Source organism: Balaenoptera borealis, assembly GCF_965194805.1.
Source record: "Balaenoptera borealis genome assembly, chromosome: X".
NCBI classification, from domain to species: domain Eukaryota; kingdom Metazoa; phylum Chordata; class Mammalia; order Artiodactyla; family Balaenopteridae; genus Balaenoptera; species Balaenoptera borealis.
Window position 1 is genome coordinate 36323495 of NC_138881.1, and position 16474 is coordinate 36339968.

A 16474-nucleotide genomic window follows, 5' to 3' on the forward strand; every position below is an offset into this window, starting at 1 on the left:
AAATAAATATGTTAAACCACAAAATAGGATGGCAAACTTTAACTAATTTCAAAGCTTTCTTTGAAAACTGAAGACATTAGAAAATATCGAATATGTTTTTTAAAATTTTTTTAATTGAAGTATAGTTGATTTACAATGTTGTGTTAGTTTCAGGTGTACTGCAAAGCGATTCAATTATACATATATATACATATGTATTCTTTTTCAGATTCTTATCCATTATAAGTTATTACAAGTATTGAAGATAATTCCCTGTGCTATTCGAATACATTGTTTAAAATAAGACAAATTACAAGATGATAGATTTGGTAATAATCCTGTCTCTCACGTGCCTTTATTCACCCAGGCATTCATATTTAATAAATACTCTTTGAGTGCCTAATATTAATAATAATCAACATTTTTGAGCCTTTTTATATATCAGGCATTATACTAAGACTCTGTATAGCATCTTGTTCTAATCCTTTCAACAGCCTGTGGGGTAGATTATTTTCTTTATTCCTGTTGCACAGATGAGGAAACTGAGGCAGAGAGAAGCTAGGTAACTTGCCCAGTTACTAAATGGCCGTGCCCAGATGGGAGCTCTGGCCGTGTGCCCAGGACTCTTCCTTTAAACCTCTATCCTCTGCTGCCTCCATGTGCCCAGCGAGAAACTCAGGTGCTGAGCTGGAGAGCTGTTTAAGCAAGCTCTTCACTTCAGGGAGCTGAGGAGATCAAAGAGATCAACCTAGCCCAGGAACAAACAGTATAGATGCAAACTTGGTAGGACAGGTTTTACCAGTTTGGGGTTAAATAAGTTCACATGGCCTTTGTTTTTTTAACATTTTTTTTTAACATTTAACATTTTCAAACTTACACAAAAGGAGAGAGATTAGCAAGCATAATGAACCCTCAAGTACCCATCACCCAGAGCGATTAGTATCCATTTACAGGCCAATCTTGCTTCATCTATACCCCACCCACTTTTTCCTTCCCCCACCTCCTCCCTACTGAATTTTTTTTGGCTTTATATATAAGCAATTGTATTTATTTTTTAAAGTTTATTATTATTATTTTTGGTCATGCTGTGTGGCTTGTGGAATCTTAGTTCCCCGACCAGGGATTGAACCCGGGTCCTCGGCAGTGAAAGTGCGGAATCCTAACCACTGGACTGCCAGGGAGTTCCCTAACCCATTTTACTTTTTAAAAAATTGAAGTATAGTTGATTTACAATGTCAGGTGTACAGCAAAGTGATTCAGATATATATATATACATATATATATATATATATATATATGTATATATATATATATATATGTATATATATATGTATGTATATATATATATACTTTTTCAGATTCTTTTCCCTTATAGGATCCTACTGAATTTTTTGAAGCAAATCCCAGCCATCATATTCTTTTATCCACAAATACTTCAAATCCACAAATACCTATCTTTTTTTTTTTTTTCAAATACCTATCTTTTAAAGAGAAAGAATCCTTGTGAACATAACCGCAATACCAATATCACTCCCAAAATAACTAACATGATACCTTAAGATCATTCAGTCTGTAGGGGAGGAAAAATCATTTTCCCTCTACCCTTCTGGGTTCTTGGCTGAGAACCCCCCTGTAATAAAAGGCAGATTAACAGGAGAAAAACAAAGAGAAGTTTAGTAATACTCATACCTCCTGTGTACATAGGAGAGCCCCAGGAAAACTGAGTAACTCCCCGAAATGGCCCAAGACACCACCTTAAATCCCATCTCCAGCTAAAGACAAAGGAAGATGCTGGGGGGAGTCAGTTATGGGAGATTATCAGGAAAAGTACAGTAAACAAGGGGAAGGGGACTTCCCTGGTGGTCCAGTGGTTAAGAATCCGCCTTCCAATGCAGGGAAGCAGGTTCCATCCCTGGTTGGGGAACTAAGATCCCACATGCCGTGGGGCAACTAAACCCATGTGCCGCAACTAGAGAGAAGCCCGCAAAGAAGAGCCCCGTGCGCCGCAACGAAGACCTAGCGCAGCCAAAAAAAAAGAAGAAAAGAAAAGAAAACAAGGGGAAGGTTGTTACCCAGATTTAGGTCCTTACCTTCTCCTTTGATAAGAGTTTGTAAAGATTTAGGCCATCCTTCTCTTGCTGGTTCAGAGAGGAAGACACCCTTATACATGGGCATTTCCCTTATAAATATCTCTTACAAAAAGGTAACTTCTACTCTGTTTTCAGAGTTTTTCCTATGACTGCTCTTTCTTAAAAATAATCAGTCTAAAATAATTTTTATGCCAAAGAGACATATTTTGGGGTGACAAATTCTGCTCCCCTTCAAGTCACTGATATAGTCAAATTAACTGCTTGAGTGTTCACATACCCAGATTAATAAAAAGCCCAGTTTCTCTCTTGGGGCCCCTCTCCTGATAAATTATCCAAGATGCCAGTCCGGTGCCATCCTAGCCGTGCTTCCAGACACCTGGAGGAGAAAGAACTAGAGAAATCTGAGCAGTCCCCCAGCAGGGACCATCTTTGTTTACTGCCATGGCTGCCCCTGAGTTTTGCTGATGAAAACCAGTGGTCTGGTTCAGTCCAACCACCCTAATTCACTGCGAGTCCAGCTCTTGTCCAGGCCCCAGTGGCTCTCCAAGGAAGGCCAACCCCCTCCCTTGGGGGGACCCTGGGATAAGATGCCAAGAGCTGGATCCCAGTATATGACTCTTCACTTGCCCCTGAAACACTCGGCCCTTGTTTCCACAACAGACCTGGGGGCCTGCAGGCCCAGCCCCACCCCTGACCAGAATCTACCTTCCCCAGCCATGGTCAATGCCAAGGTGTTGAACCTAGTCAAGCTTCTTCCTTCTTGGTGCGCTTCCCCAAGAGTTCCCATGTCCCCTCCCCAGCCAGCAGCCCCCCGCCCGGACCCTCTCAACCCATCAGAGAAGGGAGATCCCTCAAAAGTGAAGGACTCGAGCCAGTTCCCTATAATCTCAGGAATCTCTTGAGTGCCACACAGATTTGCCCTGGGATAGTCTCTGCATACCAAGGCCTGCTGGGAGAGGCCATATCCAGCCACAAAGAAAGGTCTTGTTATACCCGTCCCCTGAGCTATCTGTCACCTCGCATCTACATAGCTAGGAGAGGTGGCTTGAGGACCCCTTGGAACCAAAGTCAACACCAAAGTGACCTGCTGCCTCCCCCCTACACAGCCCGTGTTGTTTCACCTTCCTTTTGTTTGCTTTTTACTTTTCATCTTGTTCATTTATTTTTCAAACAGCTCATACATTTGCATGGTTCAAAATTCAAAAGCTGTCAAAGGATACATAAGAGAAAGCCTTCCACCCCTGTTCTCAGCCACCCAGATCGTCTCCCCAAAAGCAACCAATTTTATCAGTTTCTTGTGTTTCCTTCAGAAATATTTGTATGTCCATACAAGCCAATATCTCTCTCTCTATATGTGTGTGTATATATATATATATATTCCCCTCCTTTTTACATAAATTGTAGCATACAATACACAGTGTTCTGCTCCTTGATTTTTTTTTCACTTAACAGGATATCTTTTCCTTTTTTTTTTTTTTTTTTTTCCACCTAACAGGATATCTTTACAATCAATCCATAGGGCTTTCTGCTCTTATTACAGCTGCAGAGTATTCCAAAGCATGAATGTACTGTAAGTTATTTAACCGAAAGTCTTCTAATTGGTAGACTTTCAGGCTATTTGCAATCTTTTAAAATTACAAATAAAGCTGTACTGGATAAACTTATAAACAGGACCCAGACAGCTTTTAACAAGCAACTTCTCTTACCTAGAAACAAATTAAAATCCCAACTAAGGAAGCACCTTGCTGTATAAGATAAAGAATGATAAACTACTCTGGAGGATCAGAAAAAATGGAATGTACTTTTGGCTGCCTTGGGCCAGGGGAGAAAAGGTATTTGGAGTGGGAGAATGAAATCTGCAGGAGGGGAAATTACAGATGAATTCATTTTGAAAAAACTAAGTTACATTGAACTGTGTATAGAATGTATGGTATGGCGGGGGGAGAGTTGTTATTTCAATTAAAAAAAAAACCTCCTCTAACTTAAAAACTCCTGTATTAGCATGGCATTATAGGAATGTAAATATCAGGCACTCCAAAATAAATTACAGACATAATGCAAAATCTGACCCAGTTCTTAGGAACACAGACTATAAAACACTATAACAAAGGCAAAAATCCACATCAAATCTCCATTGTCTCAGAAAATAGAATTTAAAGAAGTCCTTCCCTATTCAGCAGTGTTATCACCGGTAAATGAGAATAATTATCTTCCTGCCCTTTGTCATTAATATATGCTTGCCACTTCTTGGCAAATGTCTCTGGTTTGCTTTTTGGTTGGTGGGTGAAAGGTGAGTGGAATGCAGTTAAGGTAGTAGATTTTCCCACAAACAGGCAGTGCAGACATAATATCTTTCCACACTGCGCTTGATGCTCTGAATTATTAATTAGGACGTTAAATATATAGCTCAGTGCATGAGGTTATATTTAACTCCATATACTGACGATCTGAGCTTTGCACCTTCCTGGGTTTGAAAATTAGATTCTGTAACAACAGGATTTCTTACGTTTGTTCAGAAAATCATACCTGTAACGAGGGTGGGGAATCACTTTAAGCAGACCAAGAGAGGTGAAAAGTCAATTGAGGTCCTGGATGGAATCCCCAAATAGGAACTGGGAAAAGAACAACATCCATTATTAGCTCCTTGGCACTTTACTCCCAGGTTCCATCTTTCAGAAAATTCTGTTTAAAAGCATAGAAAAGATTTGGGCTTCCATCAACCAGACCCAGGTTCTGATTTGGATTCTGCCAAAACCGAAGATACAAAAATAGGGGGTTCCAGCAATCCCACTACTGGGCATATACCCTGAGAAAACCATAATTCAAAAAGAGTCATGTACCAAAATGTTCATTGCAGCTCTATTTACAATAGCCAGGACATGGAAGCAACCTAAGTGTCCATCATCGGATGAATGGGTAAAGAAGATGTGGCACATATATACAATGGAATATTACTCAGCCATAAAAAGAAACGAAATTGAGTTATTTGTAGTGAGGTAGATGGAGTTAGAGTCTGTCATACAGAGTGAAGTAAGTCAGAAAGAGAAAAACAAATACAGTATGCTAACACATATATACGGAATCTAAGGAAAAAAAAGGTCATGAAGAACCTAGTGGTAAGATGGGAATAAAGACACAGACCTACTAGAGAATGGACTTGAGGATATGGGGAGGGGGAAGGGTAAGCTGTGACAAAGTGAGAGAGTGGCATGGACATATATACACTACCAAACGTAAAATAGATAGCTAGTGGGAAGCAGCTGCATAGCACAGGGAGATCAGCTCGGTGCTTTGTGACCACCTAGAGGGGTGGGAGAGGGAGGGTGGGAGGGAGGGAGATGCAAGAGGAAGAGATATGGGAACATACGTATATGTATAACTGATTCACTTTGTTATAAAGCAGAAACTAACACACCATTGTAGAGCAATTATACTCCAATAAAGATGTTAAAAAAAAATAGGGGGTTAGATCAATAAATTTGGGTGCATCCCCTCAATGAAATAGTTTGCAATTATTATGTTAAAAAATTTTATGCAAACATTTTGTGAAATGGATGGCACTGCAATGTTTAATGTAAAGGCGAAACATTAGAAGCATTTTAAATGTCTGTTGAAATGGGTTTGGAAAAATAAATTATGATCCATAATGTTGTGAACTGACCAAGGTCAATTTGGTCAGGTAGTCTTATGAGGCTCTCTTGTAGCTGCCATTAGTCCAAGGTAGGTGGGGCCTACCTATTCCCCACCTAGCCACCAGGTTGTAACAAGAGCGGGTCTCAGGCCCAGATCAACCAGGTAGAAATTAACAAGCAGGCCTAAGCAACAGTGGTACAACCTCTTCTGTGTACCCAAAGGAGTCCCAGCTCGGTCCTTGCATGCAAAATTCATTTAAGACGGAGGCTACAGTACTCTAGAAGCAGGATTCTATTAGCCTTGAAGGCAGCATCAGGCAACCAGAATATTCAAATTCATGGTTGGACAAAGGCCCCCTTAGAGATCTAGCCGGATGTGCCCCTGAGCACAGGCTACATGCCCGCCTAGATTCAACTGCCCTGTCTGTGCAAGTTTGGAGAGCGTCTCTAAAATAGTTCAGCCAAGCCATATACCTTGAATACTTCTCAGTTCAACAATAAGAGCCCATTGGGAATATCCGTTGTGCAGATTCACTTGAACAATCACTCTGCTAATTAGCAAAATCTAGTGTTGATGGGAGATAAAAATAGATGAAGCTCGTGGAGGGTGACTTTTCTGATTAAAGTTGGCCGCCGCTCCTGGAGTGGGAATTCCTGTAAAGAGCAGCTCACTGGCCCTGAAAGTGTAGCTTAAACTAAATAACACACACTTTATAACACACTGCCCGTCTTTAAAGTAAGTTAGAGACATCATAACAAAGACAACAGAATACTATGCACCAATTAAAAAGAGTATGACACATCACTTTCTGCTACACAGCAAGATAGCTAAACCATTTTAAAGTAAAATAAGCAAGAATATATAACATGATTTTTATTTCTATAAAAAAAATCATATATATGATTAAATAGGTATAAAGGAAAGTCTAAACAGATATAAAATTTATTGTTACCCCTAGAGAATAATTAGCAGGAAGAGAAGGGGGGACCTTCCATTGTTTCTTTATGCGTTTCTGCGTTTTGAATTTTTTATGAGTATGTATTACTTTGATAACATGAATTTTAAAAATTAAAGCTTGTTAGAAAAGGATGTTGGGGAAGAATAATTATGTGGAGAAATGTTTATAATATATTCTTGGCTAAAATACATTAGATAGTATTATATTAGATATGGCAGCCATTGTCTCCTCATCTGTGTGCAAACCCCCTGTTGGGGATTGTATTTTCCAAAGATGGTCACGCCGATAAATATGCCAACGCACAAGCTCTTCTTCCGGTGTGACTCTGACAGGCCTCTGTTGACAGGTGGGGGTGGGGGTGGGGGTGCTGTCTGTGTTCCCTCCCCTTGAACCTGGGCAAACCTTTCTTGCTTTCTTTTTTTTTATTAAAGTGTTAACAATTTTTTAGTTTTTCTTACTGTTTTATTTATTTATTTATTCATTTATTTATTTATGGCTGCGTTGGGTCTTCGTTGCTGCGTGCGGGCTTTCTCTAGTTGCGGCGAGCGGGGGCTACTCTTCGTTGCGGTGTGTGGGCTTCTCATTGAGGTGGCTTCTCTTGTTGTGGAGCACGGGCTCTAGGCACGTGGGCTTCAGTAGTTGCGGCACGTGGGCTCAGTAGTTGTGGCTCGTGGGCTCTAGAGCGCAGGCTTAGTAGTTGTGGTGCACGGGCTTAGTTGGGCGCCCGTATGGGATCCTCCCGGACCAGGGCTCGAACCCACGTCCCCTGCATGGGCAGGCGAACTCGTAACCACTGCGTCACCAGGGAAGTCCCTCTTTCTTTTTTTTTTAATTTAATTTTTCTTTTATATTATAGTTGATTTACAATGTTGTGTTAGTTTTAGGTATACAGCAAAGTGATTCAGTTACACATATACATATGTCTGTTCTTTTTCAGATTCTTTTCCCATATAGGTTACTACAGAATATTCAGTAGAGTTCCCTGTGCTATACAGTAGGTCCTTGTTGATTATGTATTTTATATATAGTAGTGTGTATATGTTAATCCCAAATTCCTAATTTATCCCTCCCCCACCTTTCCTCTTTGGTAACCATAAATTTGTTTTCAGAGTCTGTGAGTCTGTTTCTGTTTTGTAAATAAGTTCATTTGTACCATTTTTTTAGATTCCACATATAAGTCATATCGTATGATATTTGTCTTTCTCTGTCTGACTTACTTCACTTAGTATGATAATCTCTAGGTCCACCCATGTTGCTGCAAGTGGCATTATTTCATTCTTTTTCATGGCTGAGTAATATTCCATTGTATATATGTACCACCTCTTCTTTATCCATTCCTCTGTTAATGGACATTTAGGTTGCTTCCATGTCCTGGCTATTGTAAATAGTGCTGCAGTGAACACTGGGGTGCATGTATCTTTTCTAAATATATATATGCCCAGGAGAGGGATTGCTGGATCATATGGTAGTTCTGTTTTTAGTTTTTTAAGGAACCTCCATACTGTTCTCCATAGTGGCTGTACCAATTTACATTCCCACCAACAGTGTAGGAGGGTCCCCTTTTCTCCACACCCTCTCCAGCATTTATTGTTTATAGACATTTTGATGATGGCCATTCTGACCAGTGTGAGGTGATATCTCATTGTAGTTTTGATTTGCATTTCTCTAACAATTAGCAATGTTGAGCATCTTTTCATGTGCTTTTTGGCCACCTGGGCAGATCTTTCTGTCTGCCTTGACCAAGCAAGTGACATGATGAGCAAGTGAGCAAGGAAGTGATTGATGCTCAGTGACCTTCCAAGGCCTGGTCATAAAATGCAAGATGGCTGCCACCTGGCTTTCTCTCCCTCTTGGGACACACACTTGAGCCTTTGGTGTCCTGAGCCATCATGTAAGACATCTGGTTACCCTGAAGCCACCATGCTGGAATGATCATGTAGACATCTTTTCATGTGGAAAGATCACGTATCAATAGAAATAGAGAGAGAGAGGAAGATACCCAGTATGCCCAGCTGTGCCAACTCCCAGCTGTTTGAGTCTTCCCAGTTCAGGTGTCAGACATGTGAGTGCAGAAGCCTTCAAGATGACAACACCTCCAGCCACCATCTGACGGCAGTGGCATGAGAGATCCCCAAGCCAGGACACCACCTAGCTGAGCTGCTCCCAAATTCCTGATGCAGAGAAACCCTAAGAGATGATAAAAGCTAATGATTTGAAGCCACTAAATTTGGGGGCTATTTGTGGTGCAGCAGTAGATAACTGTGACACCCCCTGAGAGAACCTGCCACTTCCTCAGTCTGGGAGGGGAAGCCCTAGGAATCCATTGGCTCCATACGCCCCTACACATACCACCAGTGACAGGACCCCTGGAGGCTGCCTTACCCCGGCGGGACTTCTCTGTTTTTCTCTTCCGGAAATTTGCAACGTGAACACCAACATTGAGCCTCCTAGCTTGAAGGCACTAGGAACTTCAGCTTCAGTTTGTAGCCTGTGTCCCAATCTGCAGAGGACAGAAGAAGGAATCAAACACTTAGAGAAAAGCAGGAAAGAGAGAGACCTCGTAGCCTTAAAAAAGGAACCTCCTTTCCTGTTTTTCTATCTTATTTCTTTAATTTTATTTATTTATTTATTTATCTATTTTTGGCTGTGTTAGGTCTTCGTTTCTGTGCGGGGGCCCTCTCCAGCTGTGGCAAGCGGGGGCCACTCCTCATCGCGGTGCGCGGGCCTCTCACTATCGCGGCCTCTCTTGTTGTGGAGCACAGGCTCCAGACGCGCAGGCTCAGCAATTGTGGCTCACGGGCCTAGTTGCTCCGCGGCATGTGGGATCTTCCCAGACCAGGGCTCGAACCCGTGTCCCCTGCATTGGCAGGCAGATTCTCAACCACTGCGCCACCAGGGAAGCCCTCTATCTTATTCCTGATGCTCTTCCTTGTTTCTTCCTTGAGACACCTTTATAACCATCATCATCGTCACCTTTATTATTATGGCTAAGGATGACTGAATGCTCACACGCCAAGTTCTAAGTGCTATATGCATATTAACTTTTTTTTAATTTTTAAAAATTATATATTTATTTATTATTTCTTTATTTTTGGATGCATTGGGTTTTCGTTGCTGCGCGCGGGCTTTCTCTGGTTGCAATGAGCCGGGGCTACTCTTCGTTGCGGTGCGCGGGCTTCTCATTGCGGTGGCTTCTCTTGTTGCAGAGCACAGGCTCTAGGCACGTGGGCTTCAGTAGTTGTGGCACGCAGTCTCAGTAGTTGTGGCGCATGGGCTTAGTTGCTCCATGGCATGTGGGATCTTCCCGGACCAGGGATTGAACCCATGTCCCCTGCATTGGCAGGCGGGTTCTTAACCACTGCACCACCAGGGAAGCCCTATGCATATTAACTTCAATCCTCGCATGACCTACGGGGTTGACACCACAATTATCCACATTTACAGATGAGGAAACTGAGCCCTGAAAGGTCAAGTCACTCGTCCAAGATCACAGTCAGTTGGATAACAGGAACTCTTTATCCAACACTGTTGTTATATACCCTTACATCCTGCCAATAAAGACTCCCTGTTTTTGTTAAGGTCACTTGCAAACAAATCGCTTCTGATCAAGCCAAATATGTATGGAAGTGTTCCAGTTTGGTAAAACTTGATGCAAATAGACTTAACAGGAGTCCAGAGGGAAGGATGCAGTGGTTGCAGGAGACAATGCGATAGCTCCAGATACAGATGCAGGTCAGAACTGCAAGCCACTGGGGCTTCCAGGCTTGAGGCTCAGCTGCTGGTTGAGACGGAGAGCACTGCGGCTGCGCAGGAGTGGAGTCGGGGTGGGGCTGCAGACGGAGACCATCCATGCTCAGGCCAAGGCAAATTTAGAAGACGATGGAAGGAAATGAATCAAAGCTCCAGTTGGATTAGGTTAAAACTGAGGGAATCTGAATAAAGTATGGGCTTTAGTTCATCATAATGTGTTAATATTGGTTCATTAGTTGTGACAAATATACACCAAACTAACATAAGAGGTTAACAATAGGGGAAACTGGGTGCGGGGTATGTGGGAACTCTCTGTGCTATCTTTGCAACTTTTCTGTGTACAGAAACTATTCTCAAATTTAAAATGTATTCAAACAAGCAAACCATCTGTAACTAGAAGGCCGAACCAGGCACCAAGAGACAGTCTGACAGTGAACAGAAGAGGAAGCAAAGGCCAGAGCAGGAGTCTGAACACCGGGTGGGTTAGGAACATGAGGCTGAGTCTGACCTGCCCTTCTCTCCCCAGCCCTGGGCACCCCATCCAGCGTGCACTGGAACTCAGGACGCTCAAAATGTGTGTGTGGGGGGGATGGGGAGTGCATGCCTGAGGGCAGCGACGGTGCAAAGCCAGGCTCCCACGCTCCCCTCTCGGCTCTCAGTAATCTCACTAACAACCGGGAGTGGGTCAGCGCAGGACACCCCCGCAGGCTGCTGTGTGCAGGGTTCCTGGTGTTGCCCTCTGAGGTTGAGGGAGGGTATCTGGAGACTGGAGATTTTTCATTCATAACTCCCCACATTCATAAGGAAGGGGAAGTAGCTGCCAGAGGTGATGGGAGAAGAGGGAGCACAGTTGGTTTCCTGATGCTGGTAATGGATCGGTAATGACCAATGCACACTCCTGAGTCTAGACTCTTTCCCATTATGGGCAGCAGGATGGATGCCCAACGGCGGACTGGAGCTAGGGAGGGCGGGGAGCGGGGGAGATGGGGGCTGGAAGACTTTTGCTGGCAGCTTTAAATAGTTATGGGGGTGGGGGAGGGAGAGAGGAGGCAGTGACTGGGTCAGCAGAAAGGATGATTGGGCAGGTTTTGGGGGCCCAGCTGAGAGCCAATCCCCAGAGGTAGGGAAATTTCCACAGCAGCCCATTATAGGGAGAGAAGGCCAGCAGCCACATGATTCCGGGGTCTGGGTTTTGTCCAGTAGTTCCAAGAGAAGTCCTGAGAGGCAAGGAAATCAGGGCGTAGCGAAGAGAAAGAGTGAGGGGTAGTCCATGGGTCCAAAGCGGAATGAGCATGGCAGAAAAGATAGAAGGGGAGGGACTTCCGCGCTTCCACCGCAGGGGGCACGGGTTCGATCCCTGGTCAGGGAACTAAGATACTGCATGCTGTGCGGTGTGGCCAAAAAAAAAAAAAAAAAAGAGAGAAGGGGAATCAATGGGGGAAATAGAGGACCACGGGCCTGAGCAGGTAGCCAAGCATCCCCGCCAGCTCTTGTCAGCTTCAGAAGCTGTCTTGAAAACAGTTGTTGCCAAAGTATGGTCTTACCTTGTTCTTTCCTTTTGTAATTATCTGGAAGATGAACTTGCTGTGATCACTTCACTAGCAGAAGATTCCCTTATACACTTTGTGTATGACTAGAAACCATCACTTGTTAATTTGTTCATTCATTCATTCATCCATTCATATATCCAATGTTGAGTGTTTACAATGCGCTCTGTCAACACTGGGCCCTGCTAACTTGGAGCTGAACCATATGAAAAGAAGCTTTTTCCCCTTTCCCCCTTCATATGGGATGTAAATTCTCAGGTTATTTATGCAGGGTTCATCTCCAAGTTAGCAGGACCCAGTGTTCACAGAGCACACTGCAAACGCTCAACACTGGATATATGAATGAATGAGTGAATGAAAAAATTAAACAACTTCTATTCATGTTAGTTTAAATATGCTGATCCACTAGGTGCAATCTGAGAATACTCTTAAAATATTTTAGGTGTAATTTGCCTACTGTAAAATGCACGGATCTTAAGTGAACAGCTTGTTGTGTTTTCATCTGTGTATATCCCCCATGTAACGACAGTCGAGATCAAGATACAGAACATTTCTATCACCCCAGAGAGTTCCCTTGTGCCCCTTCTCAGTCTATCTCCCTCACCCTCAGATTACGAACATTCTGACTTCTGTCATCATAGGTTCAGAGGACATGGTGCTTTTGGTTAGGTTTTTCAGGGGGCTTTGGAGAGAAACTAACCCAAAGTCACTGAAGTCAGTATCCAGTGGCTCCATGAGATGAAATGCCCACTAAAACTTGGAAATAAGATTGTGCTCTGTCTCAGTCAGGGTTTAATCAGGAAAACAAATATGGCGAAGACCATGGAAGGGGGTTGGAAGCTCTCACGAATGGAGAGGTATGGTCTGTGCAGTCAAACCCAAAGGGGGCTTATTACAGTGCCCTGTCAGTCTGACACAATTATCTAGTCTGCCCAGCGGGTGTGTTCCTGCTGCGGAGATGGGTACCACAGAGCCTGATTCATTAAATATTTGCTGTGGTTTCATACTCACCAAGTTGATTTTGAGTAACTAGGATTCCTGTGTCACTTGCATTTTTGGAGAGAAAACACTCACCAGGTTGTCATGAATATGCAGACTACCACATACTTATATATGTCAAAATGCTATTTGCAACATTAAGAACTTACGACTTTATTGTTTTGGGTCAATGTCACAGTGTCAGGTTCCCTCTGGGACACTGACATAACTGGTGTTCTCAGGCTGGGAGGCTGAAGCCTGGATTTTGCCCTGTGGTGAATACCTATAGTAGATACCATCTCTAAGATCTCTTGTAAGACAGCCGTTAACATGCCAACCACAACTCTGGCCTTTCTTTGGAAACTTCCACCCTCATTGAACACATGTTTTGTAAACACAAGAATCTCCAAACATAAGTTGAAATCGCATACAAATAATTCCTACCAAGTCAAAGGGAGATACGGCTCCTCAAGATTCAAACAAGCAAACTAGATTTTTAAAACCTTTTTTATTGTAAAATATAACACACAAATAAACATACAACATCAATGTTCAAAATATGGATAATAATGAAATGAACGCTAGTGTAACAACAGCCACCTAAGTCATTAAGAAATGACCAGCATCCCCAAATCTTTCTGCATGCATGTCCCTTTTAGACGTATACCCCTCTCTGCCACCCCATAGGTAACTTCTATGGCATTTTTATGGTAATCATTTCCTGGCTTTTCTTTATACTTTGACCACCTATGCTGCATCTCTAAACAGCATACTTTCTTTTTGTGTGGTTTTGAACTTTATATAAATGGAATCATACTGTTCATTTCTTATTTCTATATAATATACAATACAATATAAATGTGATATATAATACATAATCTGTTTTTTATATTTATTCATTTTCATTATGATATAGTACGCCATTGTATGAAACATACAGTACCACAATTTATTATCCAGCCTACTGTTAATGGATATTTAAATTGCTTCCAGTTTTGGGCTATTATGAACAGTGCTGTTATGAACATTCTTGTACATGCATTCTGGCACATGTAAGTGCACATTCCTGTAGTATTTCTTCCAAGGAATGGAACTGCTGGGTCATAGGGTATGTATATCTTCAGCTTTAATAGACAAGGCAATGTTTTCAAAAATCATACCAATTTATACTCCCACCAGCATGTTATGAGAGTTTCAGTTGATTCACATCCTTGCCTACACTTGGCATGGTCAGACTTTTAAGCTTTTGCCAATCTAGTGGTGTGTCGTGGTATCTCGTGGTTTCAAATTTGCATTTCCCTAACTACTAATGAAGTTGAGCATCTTTTTATATAGTTGCTGGTCTTTCCTATTTCCTCTTCTGTAAAGTATCTATTCAAGTCAGTTGCCCATTTTTCTATCAGGTGGTGTCTTATTGATTTGTAGGAGTGATTTCCACTTTCTGGATATAATTGATCTTTTCCCATTTTGTGACTTGTATTTTCACTTACCTTATGGGGTTTTTTTTTAATCGACTTTATTTTTTAGAACGTTTTCGATTTAAAGAAAAATTGAGACGATACTACAGAGAGTTCCCATATACCTCACACTCAGTTTTCCCTATTATTAACAACTTACATCAGTATGGCACATTTGTCACAATTAATGAACCAATACTGATACATTATTCTTGACTAGAATCCATACTTTATTCAGATTTCCTTTTTCTGTTGCAGGATCCCATCCAAGATCCCACATTACATTTAGTTGTCATGTCTACTTAGGCTCCTCTTGGCTGTGACAGTTTCTCACTTTCCTTGTTTTTGATGACCCTGACAGTTTTGAGGCACACCGGTCAGATATTTTGTAGGATGTCCCTCAATTGGGAGTTGTCTGATGTTTTTCTCATGATTAGACTGGGGTTATGGATTTGGGGAGGAAGGTCACAGAGATTGGGTACCATTCTCATCCCATCATATCAAGAGTATGTACTCTCAACATGGTTTGTCACTGTGGATGTTGACCTTGATCACCGGGCTGCAGTAGTGTTTGTCAGGTTTCTCCTCTGTAAAGTTATTCTCTCCTTCTCTCTCACTTTTCCATTCTGTATATTGTGTCTTTTGAACAGAAATCCTTAATTTTAATTGAGTGGGGCTCCACAGGGCTCCCTGATGGCTGATTTGCAGGGACCAGACCATCTCACCGTGGTCTCTCTGGGATCACTCAGAACTTACTGCTGGAATTTATAAGGAGTGGAGGGGGCAGAGTTAGGGAAGCAAACTGTATTACATATTCTTTCAAATCTTCTATCTGGACCTCTCCTTTGGGAACTCAAGAACCAGGAATTTGACATTTTTGTTTTCTGGTTCTTCTCCAAGAGTCCTCCCCTCAGGGCAATGGATGGCTGGAATCTTGGCTATTTGGCCTGGGAGGAGAGGTGTGGCAAGAATCGGGGAGGAGGTTCTTTTAGGCTAACACATGGGTCATTACTTCAAATATTATCCTGCCACACACATATCCACCTCGAAATGCTTCAATGGAAAAGTTAACTGCACATCACCGGTTGTTTACTGAGTGCTAAAGATTGAATCAGAAGGGCTGTGTTCATAAAGCAGAACTGCTGACGATTCAGAATGTGACCTTGAGTACACATGCCCTCCCCCAGGTTTCAATCTCTCAGTCTATGAAACAAGGAGAAGGCTTCCTACAGCGTTTATCCTGCTGCATTTCAAGGCTATAAGGAGCAGCAGTGCCCCTTTGAGACCCCAGATGAAAAGGGGTCTTAGGTTTAAAGGATAAGCTGTTCACCCTTAGCTCAAAAAAGGATGTTATTTCTCAAGACATAGAGTATGAAAGATTGTGAGATTTTGAGGTTTTCTTGGGGGTGGGGGGAAGAGGCAGGATTTATTTTATGTTCCAGTCTATTTATAATATTTTTAGTCTACTTCAAATTAATAGAAATAAGAACGTCCTAGAACTCTTTCAAGAACAGAAAAATTCCCTCCTTTCACTGTTTCTTAGGCTGGATGAAATTGCAGGAGTTGTGCTCCACTTTTAGCTGATTATCTAGACAAACGTTTTCAGGGCCTTTGTCTAGAACCTGTTCTACAATATGTAGCAAGATGCACAAAGAATGAAATTTTAGTTGATGTGAAGAGAAATGATTCCATTGTGCTTGAAAATGAATTTTTAAAAAATGATTAAATTCTTATATTGATATTTATTTTTTTCAAGCCAGTCATTTTAGAGTTGATGTTTTGAACTTAGCTGCTTTAGATAGTTTTGGTAATCTAATAATTTCACATTCCTAATGAAAAAATATCCCTTCCCCCTTCAGATTTCTTTAAAATCACATTTGTGCAAATTCTCCTCTGAAAGAACACAAATTCGAGAGTCCAAGGGTTTTCTGAAATTGAGTGAGGAAATCCAGATTCCATTCCCTAAACTGAGAGTGGCTTTGGTAAGCATAGGGGTTCTAGACAGTTTAAACCTGAGTATTTTCCTAGGATACCTGAGAAACTGCTGGGGTCACTGCTTTCAACCCACTCTCCTTTTTTTCT